The sequence below is a fragment of the Portunus trituberculatus genome, chromosome 38, assembly GCF_017591435.1.
Source record: "Portunus trituberculatus isolate SZX2019 chromosome 38, ASM1759143v1, whole genome shotgun sequence".
Taxonomy (NCBI): domain Eukaryota; kingdom Metazoa; phylum Arthropoda; class Malacostraca; order Decapoda; family Portunidae; genus Portunus; species Portunus trituberculatus.
Genome location: NC_059292.1, coordinates 20,126,262 through 20,141,261, shown reverse-complemented (window position 1 = coordinate 20,141,261; position 15,000 = coordinate 20,126,262). Strand labels below are relative to the sequence as shown.

The following is a 15,000-nucleotide window of genomic DNA, read 5'->3' as shown; positions in this document are numbered from 1 at the left end:
TATTATTATTATCATTATTATTATTGTCGTTTCTGCAAGTTGCACGATCTTGTTGCGTCCGTAATCTTCAAACTGCTTTTGTGGGTTCGAGGGAACGCCTCTGAGTTTTTTTTTTAAACTTTACTTAATTCTATTATTTACAAACATTTACACTTTACGACCCTTACGACAACAAAGAAAACCTCGAAAACCAGGAAAATGTAATCACTCTCTTCACTCAAAGTGCACCTTCAAATACCTCAGAATCTGTCACATTATTTACCGTGATCTCAATTCATTAAACACACTCAATAACTTCATTGATAATAACAACTATTGCTTTGCTCAAACTTCTTCAAAATGGTCCAGATTACTTCACAATATTCACATTATTCCACTCAAATCACGCAATTTAAACTCAACGATAAGATACATCCTACTCACACCCTACAATTTAACCTTCCAATAAATCACCGGTCTACACATCCTACACATAACCAGTTTCCGTTTATCACAATATGACACCAACATTTTCTGTGACTGCATTACAACTGTCTGGCTACACTTACTGGTCTTGAGATAAGTGGCGCGCCCATTTTGACCCTCTGGTCTGACAGTTCTGTCGCTGTCGTCTCTCGCCTTCTCGGCGTTCTCGGCTTCTCTCTCTCTCTCTTTCGCTCTGACTCTCCGTCTCTTACACCTAATACACACACGTTACTTGACTTCTCGTCCTCAGAACAACTTCCGGTTTTACAATGTTTATTTCCAATATCTTCAGTAATATCAACTAATATCAGGAACAAGGCCTTCCCCATAGCTTGCCGATAACTGCCTCGTCCATATCATTTGCTTCTGGCGACCTCTGATTACTACCAGATGTGGCGAGAAGGTTCCAGAAGCTTCTTCTTGTAATTTACTGCTCGTCTCCGGCTGTGTTTGTCTTGTCATGACTCACCGCCTCTTGTTGTTCTCTTCGGTGGTCACGGGACTTCTTATCTATCAGATTAGTGATTGCGTCTTATAATCTTGGTACCTGCTTTCGTGTCTCTCATGTTTCTTCATTTATTATTCTCCTTCTCACTTCCATCTTCATCTCTTCATTTTTGTTATCTTATGTATTTCATTTCTTCTCGATTTTCATGTCACAACATTATTATTATTATTATTATTATTATTATTATTATTATTATTATTATTATTATTATTATTATTATTATTATTGGTAGTAGTAGTAGTAGTAGTAGTAGTAGTAGTAGTAGTAGTAGTAGTAGTAGTGCAGTGGTAGTAGCAGTAGTAGTGGTTGTGTAGTAGTAGTAGTAGTAGTAGTAGTAGTAGTAGTGGTAGTAGTGGTGGTAGTGGTGGTAGTGGTGTAGTGGTAGTGGTGTAGTGGTAGTAGTGGTTGTTGTTGTTGTTGTTGTTGTTGTTGTGGTGGTGCAGTGGTGGTAGTGGTGGTGGTATCAATAGAGTAATAGTAGGTGGTGGTAGTAATAGTGGTGGTGGTGGTGGTGGTGGTGGTGCTAGCAGAGTGAAGTAGCAGTAGTAGTGGTGGTGGTAGTAGTAGTGGTAGTGGTGGTAGTAGTAGTAGCAGCAGCAGCAGCAGTAGTGGTGCTAGGTGCAGTAGTAGTAGTAGTAGTAGTAGTAGTAGTAGTAGTAGTAGTAGTAGAGTACAAGTAGAAGTAGTAGTAAGGGGGAGTTTGTATGAGTTCCTTTTCTTTTCTTCGGACATAATGCTAGAGTAGGGAGAGTTTGTGAATCCTGCCCGAGGTAAGTAAGGAGTCCGTCAGTATTTAGTGAATAGCTCTTAGCATAGATACGGACTTCTTAAGGACTTACGAAATACGTACCGCTCAGACCAGAACTGGTCCAGAACAGAACTAGAGCTACTAGACCTCGCTAAGGGTAAATAATAATTTCGGTAGGTGTCGACTACCTCCTCCTACAAATTGATGCCAGTAAGGTAATCTTTAATTTTTCTAGCAGACAATTGAATGAAGAAAAGAACAAAATGTTAAAATTAGATTTAAACTTTGGCTTCCCTAACCTCAAACCTAAATTCATTAAACATTTGTTGGCTTTTGGGAATGTAAGAAATATAACTGCCAATAACAAAAATAAGATTTCATACATAGGCTTTGCGGCATTCACTTAAATTAAATTTTTAACACGTGAGGGTTTCAATCATAAGGACAATACATTAAGAGTAGTAATAAAACTTACTGATTAGAGGAGTTAAGTAAGGACAGAGATATTATTGTAACCAGGCCTAACAAGGAAAACGGTGATGTTCTCTTGGACAGGATTGATTATGTTAACAAGATTGAAGAAATTTTAAATAATCATACTAAATTTAAGATAATTAACGTTGATTGGCTGAAACATATATTGTCTTTGGAGGATAAGCTAAACAGAACCTTAAGGAAAAGAAAAAAAAAGAAAAACTACCAGAAGATTCTTATAATCAATTGGCTCTTTGCATCCGGTTCAACTCCCAGGATATAATATGTCCTTCCAAAGCTCCTTAAAGAAGGTTGTCGTATACGACCAAATCTTTCAGCAATTAATATTTCAATCATAATTTGGCGAAATACGTTTGTCCAAATTTTGTCTTACTTAAATTCTCTTGAATATACATTCAAGAATTCTGCTACATTTGTTAAGGATCTAACAAAATAAAAGTTACCACCAACCATCTATATGGCCAGTTTTGATGTCAAGTCACTTTTATTGATACACCCTAAATGAAGTCATTTACATCTGCATTGATAACTGCAAAGATTCCTTACCTTATAATCTTACTTTTCCACAATTTAAATAATTATTAGACTTAACCGTATATGAACCCATATTTGTTTTTTACAACAAGTTATATCTACAAGCTGATGGGGTGGCAATGGGGTATATATATATATATATATATATATATATATATATATATATATATATATATATATATATATATATATATATATATATATATATATATATAGAGAGAGAGAGAGAGAGAGAGAGAGAGAGAGAGAGAGAGAGAGAGAGAGAGAGAGAGAGACAGAGTGGAGACTCAATACTCGAACGTCTTAATAGTCAATCTTTTCAATACTCGGAGGCGAAAGTTCGATTTAATACTCGAGGAAATACCTGAGAGTCGAACTTCCTCACATGTTGTAAACAAAGGCTCTTTAAGTTGGGTTCACACGTGCCAATTTGCGACTGATATTTTACGTACGTAGAGTTTCCGACTCACAATCGGTGCCTAGCGATTGCAGAAAGCAGTCGCAAAACAAGACCAACATGTTGGTCTTGTTAGTCGATTTGTTACTTTATTCACGTCGTGACGTCATTGAACAAGCTTTGAAAATGTTGTCTCCAGATATAGAAAAGATGTTAGAGTTGGTCAGGCAAAGGAACACATTTTTTATTTTTTTATGTTGTGGCCTATAACGCCTGTAGGCATACTTGAAGAGTATATGTGGGAAGAGCTGTTCATCTTCCACCCATTAGTGGTGCAGGCAATTTTATTTATAATGGTACCCATATCAAGGCCCATATCACCACCCAAGCGCATCTTTGGTGTAACCGCCTGGGTATCATAGTGACAAGTAGGTAACTTTAAACCCCTCGACAAATGGCATATATATATATATATATATATATATATATATATATATATATATATATATATATATATATATATATATATATATATATATATATATATATATATATATATATATATATATATATATATATATATATATATATATATATACTATATGTACACGTACATATATAACTGGAACGCCGCCCACCGTCCTCACAGTCTCCACAGCCACGACAGGAACTCACTTACCACAGCAGTAGCCCAGGAGAACACAGGACGGGTCGGCAACAGACTCGGGGATACTTCTGAGCGAAGATTCGTGGCTAGCAAGGGGAGCGAGGCACAAACACACACCCCAGACTCAGGCAGGCTCACTCAAAGAGGCAGAGTAACAAGAAACACTTGGCACACCTCTTTTAGTTTACTGGCACGGAAAGTTATACAGTACAAGGTGGCACACAGAGTACTTACATTACACAGTTATGTACAAGTGCAGTGAAATGACAGCCTAGCAGGGGCAGAGGGCAAGACAGCGTTTCGTGCGTATTCTGGTTTCAGCAACGTCTTGTCCTCAGGAGAGAGCGGGCGGCAGAAGAGAGCTATATCAGCAACGTCTTGTCCTTAAAGGTAGGTTTCCATCGACAAGAGAGCAGCTAGCGACTCAAGAGTCATGCGAGTGAGTAAAAATCATTCACTCTCACTACTCTCATGGGTCTCTCAATGACTCGCTAGTTTGTGTTTCCATAGAATCCATGTAGCGAGTGAGATGCGACCAAAAAAGCTCGGAGGGTATAAAAACGATGCGGCAGCACTTACGAATTGGAGTTGGTATTGGACCTTCACGCAGTCAGCATGGACGAAGTGTACCTTGCTCTTCTCCTCCAGGTCCAGGCCAGCATCCTGCAAGAAGAGGTTCTCCAAAACATTCTGGAGATAAGGAGACTGACACGAAAAAGGCGTAGGCGTCGGCGACAGGTCTGGATTCGTAGTTGGCTTACTGAACAGCAGAGACTTGACCACAGTCAATACTATAGGCTGGTCCAAAAGCTGAGAACGGAAGATCCAAATTACTTCAAGAGTTACATGAGGATGCCCCTGGAGGCACTCGCAAGTTAATATACTACTGCGTAGCGACCGTACCCGACCGCCTTGCTACCGTGTAGCAAGTGCGTTGCAAGTCATAAGAGTGCGTTGCGACTACGTTGTTACCACGTTGCGAGGTCACTTCCTGTCGCCTGACTCGCACAAAATCTGCGAGTGTTTTAAGCAGAAGCTAGCAGTCGCAAGGCGCCTAGCGACCACTCATATGAGAGCAAAAGAGAGCACGTTGCTACTCGTGATACCTGATAGCGAGCTTGATGCTACTTCCTTGCTACCTCAAAGCGAGTGTGAGCGAGTGAGCCAAAATTTTCTCCTTTTGGTGGTCGCAACGTGCTCTCTTGTCGATGGAAACCTAGCTTAAGAAAGAACTGGAGACAGCGGGTGGCAGAAGAGAGCGACGAGAGGAAGGTTGAGCAAGAGAGAGCAAGTTTTTTTTTTTTCCATCACCCTTACTTGGGTATTAGGCCATTTTATTTATTTTTCTGATAGTTTTCCTTTTTGTGTTATTATATACACTTGTTTTCTTTAATTATTTTCTTTTTGGTTTTATTTATTTATTTAATTTATCTATTAACTTGATTTCTATGTCTATTTTAATTTATTTACAGAGCGGGTAATTGGTACAAAAATAAAATATATCACAACTCTCTGATTAAATTGGTCTGTCAGGTAAATCATCAGTCTATCGACCACATCCGGATGATCGTCACCCAGAAGGGTGGTGTACGTTAGCAGGAGGCCGCGGCCCTGGCAATAATACGCCGCCAAGGACCGCCTCTCCTCACGATAACGCACACAGTGAAGCAGGATGTGCTCAACAGATAGGGTGACATTTCATGTGGAACACTGTGGTGGGAAGGTGTTAGCTATGTATGGGATCATGTGAGTGGGGAGGGTGCAGCCCATCCTGAGGCGTGCGAGGACCACCTCCTCCCGCCTTGTGGGGCGATTGGAGGAGGCCCACTCGCCCAGGGTGGGTTTGGTGGTGTGGAGGTGGAGGTTGTCCCAGTGACTCTGCCACAGGAGTTTTGCTGATGATTTAACAACTGAGAGACATGACTGCAGCCAAGTTTTATAATCCTTGCTCCACTCCTATTGGCTCATCCACGAGCCAATCACAGCTGAAGTATCCACCTGGCCGCCAAGCTGCTTCCGGTCCCGGCACATTCGGGTAGCGTCAAGTACCACCTCTGCAGTAAAGACAACGCTACCAACGTGCTAGCGCTGTCAACGCTATCTTCACTACTCAGCGTCGCCGCAATATTGCCCTCCCCCACAAAAATAGTCGTCCTGACTATTCCTCATCACTTTCACATACGTAATCTGTCCATCACTGAGGTCTTTTCCTCGTTTTGACGGGGCGAGATACACGGGGTTCACTCGCAGCCTCGTTCATTGGGTCCTCACGCACGCCGACAGCACACTCTGTAACAATGTCTATTCCACTATCACCCACCACCTCGCTGTCGCTCCCCACCTCACTGTCTGCGGTGTTGATGGAGTGCTGAACCAGCGACGTGCAGCCAAGGTCTTTGGTATCTCGGCTAAAGACGTCATCGTGCTCCATCAGCAGCTTCTGAAACTTCATCACCTGCTCGGGAGTCAGCTTGGTGGAGCTACGTACCGCCAAGTCCACCACGTGTGGAGGTAGCGCGGAGCTTACCTCACCCGCATCTCCATCCACCTCACCACCGCAGCTACTTACCGCTGCCTGGCGTCCACGGGCTGTCACAGTGGCGTCTGCAACCTCACCTTCCCTTACGACTCGATAATGCAGCTCCAGCCTCTCGTCCTCGACATCTGAACTGGTCACGGGGATCTCCACCTGTTCAGCAGCATCCTCAAGGATCAGTGGTACCGTTTTCCCACGTATCTGCGTCTGCATCCTTCCGAGGTCTACACACGCTGCACTCTGAACTAGGAAATCCAGCCCCATCAGACAGGGTTCCTCCATGTCGGCCACGAATATTGGTAGCATCCCCTCAACTCCACCCACCGTGATCGTGGACATCACGGGGCCTCAGTGACTGCCGAGGTGAGCGGAGGACACGCTCGCTGGAGGATGTGCGAGCACGTTCTCCCACCAGGGCCTGCAGCGAGAATTGTGGACAGTTGGGGGCATAGCTGTGCTACGTGCTCACAGCTGAAGGACGTCATGATGGTGGGGGGAAACGCAAACAGGCTGGGAGTTCGGGCCACTGTCCAGCCAAGTCGTCTCCGGGCCCCATCTGTGTAAAGTGCCGCAGCGAGTCCGAGTCTCGGGCGCAGTGGACGGCCGCCCGTGTCACCTGGTAGTGGACACAGGTGCGGCAAAGACCGTCAGAAAAGAAGTAGTGGCAGCTCAAGATCTCCCAGTGTCAGACCGGCAGCTGTGTGGCGTGACTGGCCACTCGCTACGAGACTCCGTGATGTCCACGATCACGGTGGGTGGCGTTGAGGAGATGCTACTAGTATTCGTGGCCGACATGGAGGAACCCTGTCTGATAGGGCTGGATATCCCGGTTCAGAGTGCAGCGTGTGTAGACCTCGGAAGGATGCAGATGAAGGTACGTGGAGAAACGGTACCACTGATCTTTGAGGATGCTGCTGAACAGGTGGAGAGCCCAGTGGCCAGTTCAGATGTCGAGGACGAGAGGCTGGAGCTGCACTGCCGAGTCGTGAGGGAAGGTGAGGTTGCAGACACCACTGTGACAGCCCATGGGCGCAAGGCAGCGGCAAATAGCTGCGGTGGTGATCTGGATGCAGATGCGGGTGAGGCGAGCTCCGCGCTAAATCTGACATTTGGCGGGTCAGTACAATTTAGTTCTACTATAGTGAGAGTGCAAGTGTTAGTGAGCCACTAGCTAACACTTGCTCTCTCCTGGTGTGATTCCTTTGAATCCACTAGTGAACTAGTGAACTAGTGGGTTCAGAGGAATCACACCAGGAGAAAAGTTACCAGATGTTTTTTCATGGATGGTGACTCGTCCTCCGACGACCTCCCTCCTTCTCCTCCCCTCTTCTATGTTATCCATCACTGGCCTTCACTTACGGTGTGTACAAATGAAAATAAAAGAAAATACATTAAAAATTTTGCAAACTTAAGGTTTTGTTAAGATTATAACTAATTACCTAATTTATAGATATTGGTAGTCGAACTTTATGATGCTCGAACAGCCATTTGGAACTAATTAAGTTCGAGTATTGTGTCTTCGATATATATATATATATATATATATATATATATATATATATATATATATATATATATATATATATATATATATATATATATATATATATATATATATATATATATATATATATATATATATATATATATATATATATATATATATATATATATATATATATATATATATATATATATATATATATATATATATATATATATATATATATATATATATATATATATATATATATATATATATATATATATATATATATATATATATATATATATATATATATATATATATATATATATATATATATATATATATATATATATATATATATATATATATATATATATATATATATATATATATATATATATATATATATATATATATATATATATATATATATATATATATATATATATATATATATATATATATATATATATATATATATATATATATATATATATATATATATATATATATATATATATATATATATATATATATATATATATATATATATATATATATATATATATATATATATATATATATATATATATATATATATATATATATATATATATATATATATATATATATATATATATATATATATATATATATATATATATATATATATATATATATATATATATATATATATATATATATATATATATATATATATATATATATATATATATATATATATATATATATATATATATATATATATATATATATATATGTGTGTGTGTGTGTGTGTGTGTGTGTGTGTGTGTGTGTGTGTCACATTTATATTATCAGATCCCGGTTGAGGAATCAGCAAGAGAAGGAGGTGGCGTCCCTACGTGTGTGCTTTCAATTGATGATATGATGAAGGACATGTCCTGCCTCTGTCATGTGTAAGTAGGAAAGAACGGGAACGCGCCACATCTACTAGATCTGATAACACTCATCAACATGTGCGGATGTAATGATATTGGCATGTGAGGGCTTTGCTACGATAATAAACTCATCCCCCATTCTGAGATATGTAAAAGGATGATATATAGTTGTGGCACTTAGACTTTTTTTCTTCACAGAGCAATGTTCTTCTCAGAAACATCGAGATTTTGGGATCCTGACTCCACATCTCGTGCAACAAGCAGTAATTTATTGTTGAACTTGGATTTATGTATAAGTAAGCTGTTATTGATTAGAGTAAACACACACACACACACACACACACACACACACACACACACACACACACACACACAAATGAAAAGCTGCACATGCCAACATCGTCAACATAATCCTACAAACGGAATAAAAATAAACACACAAACAAAGGAAGTCAGAGTCGGAGGCATCCCGGCTGGTGAACAGACGATGCGGGTAATTACTGGGAAAGATATATACACCCCCATTACATTGATTCCTGGAAGTGTAGCAGGGATGGGGGATATCGAGTTGTCGGGTCACATAGTTTATAGAGGACGGAATTGGTGATGATGGGAAGATAGGGAACACAGAATGAAGGAGGTGAAGGAGAAAGGGGTGCAGGAAGGAAAAAAAAAAAAAATGAAAATAGGAAGAGTACACATAAGAGAAAAAAAAAAAAAAAGCCTAACGGAAAAAGTACATTACCGCAGGAGGGCGAGGTCTGGGGATAATCTACAAGGAAAAGATTAGAACGAGACGTTTATGGCATTGAAGGAAATAGAAGACTTGTAGCTATATGGGGACGAGAGAATGAGGTGAGGTGGACAAAGAAAAAAAATTCGATTGAAAGAGTTCATATTCTACTCTGCTATTTATGTGAATTGCTTGATCCTTCCACGAGAACTATGGGTGTGTGATACTCAACGCAATTCTTTTTTCTTTCTTCTTTTCCTCCCTTCCTTATTCCTCTCCCTGTTTCTTTCTCTTTTTCTATTCCATACCTCTCCTTCTAACCTTCTTTTTCTTTCCTTTCCCAACATTCGTCCTGTTTTATGTGGGCCAAGTAAGCCTAACGTACTCGATGCGACACTTTTGTTGGGTTACTAGGGTTAACCACACACACACGTTACCACCACCACCACCACAACCACCATTACTATCTCCACAGAAAACATCAACGACATCAACAACAGCAAGTAGAGAAGCAACATCAACAAAATTTCTTTGGGGGAGAAAAATGTGAATAAAAGATAGTGAAATACTCGAAGTAAAGAAGAGAAAGTAAATAATGATGATGATGATGATGATGATGAGGAGGAGGAGGAGGAAGAGGCTGAGGATAAGGAAGAGGAGCAGGAGCAGGAGGAGGAAGAAGAGGGTAGAGAAAATCAAGAAAAGTAAGAGGAAGAGGAAAAGGAATAACAGACATAAGAAACAGAGGAGAAAGATGTGGAGGAGGAGGAAGACACCCTCACACGCCGGGGTGCCACTGCACGAAGATATTTTATTTATGGCTTGAAGTCCCGAGTTTATGACTCTTGCTTCGTTAACTTTCATAATAAAGTGAAATTTTTATTTCAGCTAAATCATAAGATTAAATGCGACAGGAACAACAATAGCAACAACAACATTATGATTATCATCATCATTATCATCATCTTTATCATCAGCTATAGTAATAGTAGTAGAAATAGTAGTAGTAGTAGTAGTAGTAGTAGTAGCAGCAGCAGTAGTAGCAGTACTAGTAGAGTAGTAGTAGTAGTAGCAGCAGCAGCAGCAGTAGTAGCGCTACTGTTAATACTATTGTAATACAAACATTATTGTCGCAACACTGAAGACATCACTGCTGTTACTCCAACTGTTGCTGCTGCTACTGTTAATGCTGTTGCTATTCATACTGCTCCTGCTGCTGTTGCTGGTGCTGGTTCTGCTGTTACCGCTATTGTTGCTGCCGCTGCTGCTCCTGCTACTACTACTACTACTACTACTACTACTACTACTACTACTACTGCTGCTGCTGCTGCTGCTGCTGCTGCTGCTGCTGCTGCTACTGCTACTACTACTACTACTACTACTACTACTATTACTACTATTACTACTAATAATAATAACGGTAATACTATAACTACTACTGATAATAATAATAATAGCATTAACTGGGTATGTCTTGCTTGAGTATATTGTTGCATGGATAGCTGATCTGCTTGAGAGGCATAATACGATGTAATAACAAACATTTGGTGCAGTTCATCTGATTTTAACGGAAATTATAGGTATCACATTCCAATAATTTACAACAAATAGAATCAACTGCTGAACTAATTCCAATAATTTAGAGGCAGAAGCACCTGGCGTATGCAAAACGTGTGCTGAATTATCCAAACTGACTGGCAAAGTATCTTTATGACTTTAATAATATTTTCCTGTAGCTCATGTGGGTACGACGGGTACACACAATCTCTCTCTCTCTCTCTCTCTCTCTCTCTCTCTCTCTCTCTCCTGTACTCATTTTTTTATTTTTACCATCCAGAGATGCCTTTTTTTTTTATTATGTTCCTTCTATATTTTTCATCTCTCCTTCTTCAGTTATCTTTTCTCTTAACTCTGTGCATTATTCGCAGAGTTCAGTTTCTATCTCCATTTTCCTCCTTATCGTCTTTATTCCCTTATGTACGCGTCAACAAATTCTGTTTTCTTCTCTCTTTTCTCCCTTTTCATCTCGTTGTCTTTCCTTTTTGTTTTCTATTCTCTTTTATCCTGTCATCTGACCGCATCCTTCCATTCCATCTCTTCTCCCTAATTCTCGCTGTCTCTGCTTACCTTTTCTTTATTTCTATTATGCTCCAGAAACCCAATTTTTCTGCGCTTTATTTTCTATTTACTGCTCACTCTTTTCCGTTACTTGTTTCCTTAAATCACCCTGTCTACCTCAGTGTATGTCTCATTTTCTCACGAATGTTTTCCTTTTAGTCTCCTTCTCTCTTTCATGCTCTTTGCCCGTCTGACTAACTCGCAGTTCTCCCTAAAAATACTGTTTTCACTCCTTATTCATCCAATTCATCTTGTTTTGCTTCTTTCTTTTGAGCATTGGTCTCAATATCCTCTCTTGTTTTTTCATATTTTTTTTTCTCATCGGCTTCCTCGTATTCTCTCACATTTGTTTCCAATTCTACTTTGCACCCCTAACCTACACATCCTAATTACATATCTCCCCCTCCCTTCCCGCACCACCGACCATTTCTGCTTCCCGTTCCCCCTCTCCCTGGTATCCTGCTCCCTTGCCCTAGTGTCCCCCTTTCCCCTCTCTCTCTCTCTCTCTCTCTCTCTTAGTATTTCCTAAAGGTTGTCCTCCCAGTCCTATACTCCACTGCCATCCGCCATCCCTGCCATTTGCTGCCCTTCCTTGTCTCCTGTCCCATCTGTCTCCTGGTTCTTGCTTCTTTCCCTCCCTTCCCTTCTTTTAGACTCTATTTTCTTTCTTTCTTCTCTCCCGACCATCTTATTAGCTTCCTTCCTGGTGGTTCCTTCCCTTCCTTACCTTATCGTCTTTCTAATATCCCTTATCTGCTCGGGGGGAAAACTTTCTACTTAGGAGAGAGAGAGAGAGAGAGAGAGAGAGAGAGAGAGAGAGAGAGAGAGAGAGAAGCAACCTTTTGAATGTGTCGGCCTCTGTCACCGCCATCCTGACTCATTCTCGTCCTCCCTTGTGATCTACTGGAAATAGATGATAAGTCTCCCCCTCCCGTAATTCATAAATAAACATGGTAAATAAGTTATAATTAGTCCCTTCCTTCTGACCGTCCGGGACTGCACGCCACTGTTAGTCAGTCGCTCGACCCTTCTGTGAGGCTCGGGACTCATTATGTCAAGTGACGCGCCGCTCCTAATTAGCTTTCTTTCTCTCGCTTTTCCTTTCCTCATGTTATGATTCTCGTTGTTGTGGTTGTTGTTATTGTTGTTGTTGTTGTTGTTGTTGTTGTAATAATGGTGGTAGTAGTAGTAGTAGTAGTAGTAGTAGTAGTAGTAGTAGTAGTAGTAGTCGTTGTAAAAGTAGTAGTAGTCGTTGTAAAAGTAGTAGTAGTAGTAGTAGTAGTAGTAGTAGTAGTAGTAAGTGGTAATGTTGACGATATAAGTGATAATGATAATGATGATAATACTAATAATGACAATAATGACAATAATAATAATAGAAAGAATAATGATAATAATGGTAATGATACTACTACTACTACTACTACTACTACGACTACTACTACTACTACTACTACAACTACTGCTACTACTACTACCACTACTTCTACTAAAACTATAACTATAACAATAACAATAATGATAATAATAGTAATAATAATAATAATAATAATAATAATAATAATAATAATAATAATAATAATAAGAAGAAGAAGAAGAAGAAGAAGAATAACAACAACAATGATAATAATTATAATAATAATAATAATAATAATAATAATAATAATAATAATAATAATAATAATAATAATAATAATAATAATAATAATAATAATAATAAGAAGAATAACAACAATAACAATGATAATGATAATAATAATGTTAATAATAATAACAATAATAATAATAATGATAATAATAATTGGTGTTATTGTTATTGTTGTTGTTGTTATTTCTGATGTTCCCGTTGTTGTTATTGTTGTTGCTGTTGATAATGATTGGAATGTCATTCTTACTATCACATTCACGTCTTACAGATGAAAATTGACAGGAAAAAATTATACCATAGATGCCTCCTGCTGATGACAATAGCGACAATTCCGAAAAAGAGAAACAGGGAAGAGGAGGAGGAGAAAGAGGAGAAGGCGGGGAGAAAGAGGGAATAGCAGGAAGAGGAGGAGGAGGAGGAGGAGGAGGAGGATTTTATCGGTCTGAAAGATGGAGGAGGAGGAGGAAGAGGACAATGATAGTAAGTGAAGCAATAATGTATGTAGTAATACTTTGGGGCAATGGTCCTTCACGGGTTGATGTTTCGATTTATTCACCCGGGGGTCCCAAGTGGACACATCATTGAGGGAGAGAAAGAGAAAGGCGGGAGTGCCTTTGTTTTTTGTTCAATAACCAATACTTCAGTTCTTCATTGTCAAAAAATCGAGATTCGACCTTTGCCATGATGCCGGCTAGCTTATTCAAATTGTTCTACATAGATCAGCATTATGCTATAAAATAATGAGCCCATTTTTTTCTCTTTACGCGAACATGCTTGGTAAACACGTTTGATGGTGTGTGTAATATATGTTTTGACCGTCTCGTAAAATTGATATATATATACAATTCGGTGGAAGAATGTGGCAGCCCAACATTATTAAATGTCGAGCAAGGAATAGTGGCGAGCAGTTGCGACGGAACCGTCAGGCAGGGAGGTTGTGCGTCGCTTCACCTCTGGGTGCGTTCATCCTCCCTCACTCACTCCCTACCGTGCCAGGATCATTATGTATCGATTCACGTTCTAATTTAGCCACTTGGAAGAAAAGAAATGTAGGCGAGACAAATCATTACGAACAAGGAAGCCCTGACGGCCTCAACTATCACTGCCGACGCCGCCTCCACTACAAGCAAAGCGGGTCGACTCTGTTAATGAAAGAGGAATCTTGTTTACACACGGCCCACCCGCTGCCGCCCCGGGAAGCGACGCCGCACACCTTCCACAGACAGGTGCCCTTCAACGTTTCTCTCTCGTCAAGAAAAGCGCGGGAGTGAGTGAGTGAGTGAGTGAATGGGTGTTCGGGATCAATGAACGCACGCTTGTGACATTAAACATTCTTTTTTTTTTTTCTTCTTGTTCACAACCAACCAGTGTTTGTGACAGAATATTGGCCTTCTTCTGCAAGGCTACGGGCTTTGCAATCCACCTTGCAAAGGCCTCATAAAACGACGGATCGTCTGAGTGATTAAAGAAGGACACTTACATCTGTGACACCTGTGGGAACACTGCTTCACACGGAATACCTGTTTGTTGGAGTGGGTGGGATGCTGTAACTCCCTCTCCTTCCCTCTTCAGTCCTCGTCCCTCTATATCCACCCTTTCCTCCCTCGCCGCCTCGTTCTTCCTAGGTGAGTGAGTGTGTGTGTGTGTGTGTGTGTGTGTGTGTGTGTGTGTGTGTGTGTGTGTGTGTGTGTGTGTGTGTGTGTGTGTGTGTGTGTAAGTAACTATTCATTCATCGGTTTTTC

At 40.0% G+C, this 15,000-nt stretch overlaps 1 protein-coding gene across 1 annotated transcript in view; it reads left to right on the top strand.

Annotated features, from left to right (window-relative positions):
• The first annotated feature begins 14,149 nt into the window (after window positions 1–14,149).
• LOC123514587 (protein artichoke-like) overlaps window positions 14,150–15,000 on the top strand; it is a 54,829-nt gene continuing 53,978 nt past the window's right edge. The window contains exon 1 of the mRNA XM_045272551.1: window positions 14,150–14,883. The gene's annotated coding sequence lies outside the window, so the exon portion shown is untranslated. The remainder of the gene's footprint in view (window positions 14,884–15,000) is intronic.